Source organism: Tamandua tetradactyla, chromosome 10 (assembly GCF_023851605.1).
Source record: "Tamandua tetradactyla isolate mTamTet1 chromosome 10, mTamTet1.pri, whole genome shotgun sequence".
In the NCBI taxonomy this organism is placed as follows: domain Eukaryota; kingdom Metazoa; phylum Chordata; class Mammalia; order Pilosa; family Myrmecophagidae; genus Tamandua; species Tamandua tetradactyla.
Genome location: NC_135336.1, coordinates 75,683,747 through 75,688,235, shown reverse-complemented (window position 1 = coordinate 75,688,235; position 4,489 = coordinate 75,683,747).

Here is a 4,489-nt window from a genome sequence, read left to right as displayed (position 1 = left end):
GTCTTCTAGGGTTAGTTCATTTGGGGAATTTTTTTCCCATAATTACTAAATGCGCCTCCCTGATCCTTTCAACATGTGACTACTTAAATATACTGTTACTATGTGATTTTATTAAACATATTTTAATATAATTCACCAGTCAGAACAGAAAGTTACTCAGATTAACTGAATCTGAATTAACTGAAGAACTAAAGGTAATTTTTAAGAGGGAAATGGAATTCATATTCACCTCTTATTTATTAGGAGCAATATTTTAATATGAAAATTTTATATTTAAAAAATGCTATTTTAGGTACCTTTCCATTGTCTTTATAAACGTGTATTTGAATAGCTCTGTATGTGATATTTGCACGTTTGTGTGTGAACATGTTCACCCATATTTCAGATCACTGCATTTTATTCTCTTAATATAACGTTTTTACAACTGTTACCTTGCTTTCCAAAGATAAATATATTTTGGAGCAGAAATCTATGTAGCTCAACTGTGTTTTAACTTCTAATAATTCTAATGAAAGAGGTATAAACAACTTTTTAAAGCAAGTGTCAAAGTAAATAAAATACGTAATTTTTTTCTCACAGGCAGTTTTGAATTAGTTCAGGAAGAAAATGCTAATATAGCTTTTGTACATTGGCTTGTCTCCATGTAAGTAAAACCCTCTTCTACTTCATAATTATTTTCATTCTAATACTTTGATATGTTAGAATTTGGACAGTAAGTCAAGCCTCGCTTCCAAGTCAAATGTATATCAACATCATTGAAATTAGTGCCCAAAGAAAGTATTGTGGTATGTTTTTCTAAACTTTAAAATATAAAGGAAAAGAGAGGATTGCTTGGCACAGTAAAAACAACTCCTAATTCAAAAGGATAATTCAGCCCATATTTAAAAGTATATTCTTTAAGTTGCCTATGTTGTTTCCAAAGAGTTTTTAGCTAATACTTTGTCTCAAATAGATAAGTATTTTAATAGTGTATTACAGTAAAAGCTATAACTAGTGTAGAATCTAACCGGGCCCCAAATTCTGTTTTCATCTGAAGCTTAGAATGTATTTATGAGAGCCTTTGCTGGAAAGAATCTACCGAAAAGCCCCATTATCTTGGCCGCTTCATGCATAAAGCTACAAATGGTTTCTGCTTATCCTGGTTGGGTCAGAATTTAGTTTTGAGCACAAACCTAATTTGGTGGGGCAAAGAAATCCCTCAATCCAACAAACAAGTTTTTGTAGTGCTAAAATGTGTTAAACTTACCTGAGAATATTAATTGGTATTAATCCATGGATTGTGTTTGTTGTTGTTTTTGAGTATGACATAACTGCTTTTTTTGATTGGAGCTTTTGAAGGATGCTTTCAATTTCTCCCAATTCCTTGGATCATCCAGAATTTAAGGTTCAGGAAGTAGGGATGTATTGCCGTGGTTTTGATGAGCTTTAAATTTAAGGTGTGCAATATCAAATTTTCTGTACGTTTACAAGTTGGGAAAAGTATTTCTTTATGTATTATGCCAGTATGTATCTTAGTGATTAGTTGTAATAGTCACATTTTCAAATTTGACTTTAATCTTTTTGGCATAATTCATTAAGGTTGTTACCAGCCAGTGTCTTTGCACACAGTTAGGCTTCTATTTAGATGACTTAGGAACAGTCATAAAAGTTTGGAAATGTGTTGTATATTTATAGAGAATGAGCCATATAGTGTAGTCCTGAATACAAGTATTATCCAAAGAAAGTCTTTGCTTTACTTTAAAGAGCTTCTGGCTAATGTGTTGCTTTATTAATGAGTTTGAAACAATTTGATGGGATTGTGCATGTACTAAAATCCTTATTGGGGAACTCTGATTGTTTTCAATTTAGATATTTCTACTTAAGCTCTTCAAAGGAACGGTGCTCTTTACAAATATCTGTGGTGCTGGTACTCACTTTAGTACTTTATTTGGATGAATAGTGAAAATTTTTCTGCTGAAGTGTTTTGCACAGCAACTTACCCAAGCATTTGGTAAACATGTATATATATATATATATTCCTATATTATGTAGGTTTTCTTCTTTGAATATGCAATTATTATATATGCAAATAAAAGGATTTTAGGATCAGAGTTGAGAACACAAAATACCATAAATATTGGTTTCCATAATTGGCTATTTTTCTGTTCAGTTAGTATTTTTTGAAGAAGTTTGGAAGAAAACCTCCTTATAATCTATGTAACCTCAGTTTTTAAAAAGTAAAAAAAACAGGCTGCCAGTGAATTATTACTAACATATTCAGAATTTATATAATTAAGGGCAGTGAAGTAAGACCAATATTAATTTTTTTCATTACATTTCAGAGTTAGACTATTTTAATTGAGTTGAAAAGATGAATTAGAATTCAAAAGTGATTTGACCACATGAGATTGTTCTCTTTACAAAGCTGTTGTTCTTACTTTCAAATTATTGTCCTTGATCCTGGTATTTAATACCTAAATTTAGTCTTTAAAAAAGCAGGCACTTAAGACATCATAATACCAGTAATAGATGATTAGACAACAGAGTGTTTTGTTCCATAGTTTTTCAAATTACATGTTCATTTAACCACCAAGTGCCCATTTTTATATACATTTGTACATTTAAAGATTATTTTTAAAAATCGAGGTCATATTAAAAATGGTTTCAGAAATATACAATCAGTTTTGTTGGCCTATCGACAGATGTTAACATTTCTTGGTTTCTCATTCACTGTATACTTTGTCACTGAAAATTATTTCAAAGTGTTTTCCTTTTTTAGTTTTTATATTCTTTACCTTGGTGTTTACATTGTTGAGGCTTGTGAACCAGTTTTTGCTAAGTTTTTTTTTGCCTAAAGTAATTTGTGTGGATGTTTGTGTTAATGTTTGCCAGTTTTGATTTTGTTACATTTTTGAGAAATATGCTTTTGTTATTAACATTGTAAGGTGAAATACAAAATGTTTATGTTCTAAACTTAAGTAGGATTTTTTAAAAGAAGAAATTATTTGTTTAGCTTATTGGTAGGAGGTTCAGATTGGTGACCATAAAACTAGGTTGCATGTATGTGAAAACTTACAAGGTTAAAAAAAAGTATAAAGTTCTTATAGTGTTACATTTTCTGATTTATTCCAGTTTACTGACAGGTGTTATTGTTATGCTACAGAAAGATATTTAGTATTTTTAAGTACATACTAAGCTTAGTACTCTACAAAACTATTTAAAATATCTTTTGGTCAGATCTGGCTGTAAAACCAAGAAAATTGGTTTTCATTTCAGTGTTTAATTGCATTTTTAACTTTAGATTGATGGGAATAAATATTTAAGGAAACTTGTGGCAAAAATCACTGAGATATAACCCTTAACAAGTTATTCTTGCCAAGTTAAGTTTTGTGAGAGTGTGTGGAGGGGGAGTCAGTTTATCAGGATACTAAGGTAATAGTTCTCTGGCATAACAGTGGCAGCTTAGAAACCACAGCCTAAAGGTATCTTGGAGGAAGGGCTATAATGTGTTTGGAATAACAAGACTCTTTTATATATCAGTATTTTCATTTCTCTTCCTGTCATAATTGCCCTTGTTAATAATACAATCTAATCTTTGGCTCTGGTTACCTTGTATGAACCATATTATAGCAAGTCTCTAGCTTTTGAGTGTTTTTATACTTCTTATTTGTAATACATATTTTCATTATTCTTTATAATTTAATTGTCAGATTACTAATGCCTTGTAGTATATTGAATTATCCCACAGTTGTAATCTTACCAAAATGAAGCTTAAAAAATCATGAAAATGAGTACTGTCCTCCTCCTCCTCCTCCTCCTCCTTCTCCTCCCACCCCAGTCAAAAGGTATCAGTTGAACTTTCCCCAACTGCATATAAAGCTAAAGGAATTTTAGTAAATGTGTATTTCTTGCTTCTTTCAACATGTCCAGAATGTTTATTTCCATCTCACTACCTCCAAAAGGAGGCAGTTTAGAAAGTGTTCACTAGTGACTTCTGTTGAATGTCATTCCTACTTTTACTAGTGTGTTTGTACTGACAGTGCTGCTTTAAATCTGAGTACCATATACCATGGTCGTTAAAACTTAATATTTCTTTGGTGTTAGAAATTTACAGAATTGTACTAAGACATTTAGAAAAAAAAATGGAACTTTTTCCATTTTCTGGAAACCAAATTGGTTTCCAAAAAGCTTATTTGAACATCATTTTACTTTCCTTTTAAAACTACAATAATTTATATATTTGTATTGCTCTGCTTTGGAACTGTAACTATATATATATTGATTGTCTACTATTTTTAATTTTACAAAAATAAAATAAATATTTTGTTATCTGCTAGCTTCAGTGATTGTTTTTAACTACATTTTTTTAAATTGCTGACTTTTATGAAGGGTTTTGTTACACATACTTAGAATTGCTACTTACCTAATAGTTTTATATCTTAGTTTCTTATAAGAATCTCACTTTGAAACCATCTTTCATACTTAAGTTAATATTCCCTCTTAATGTCCC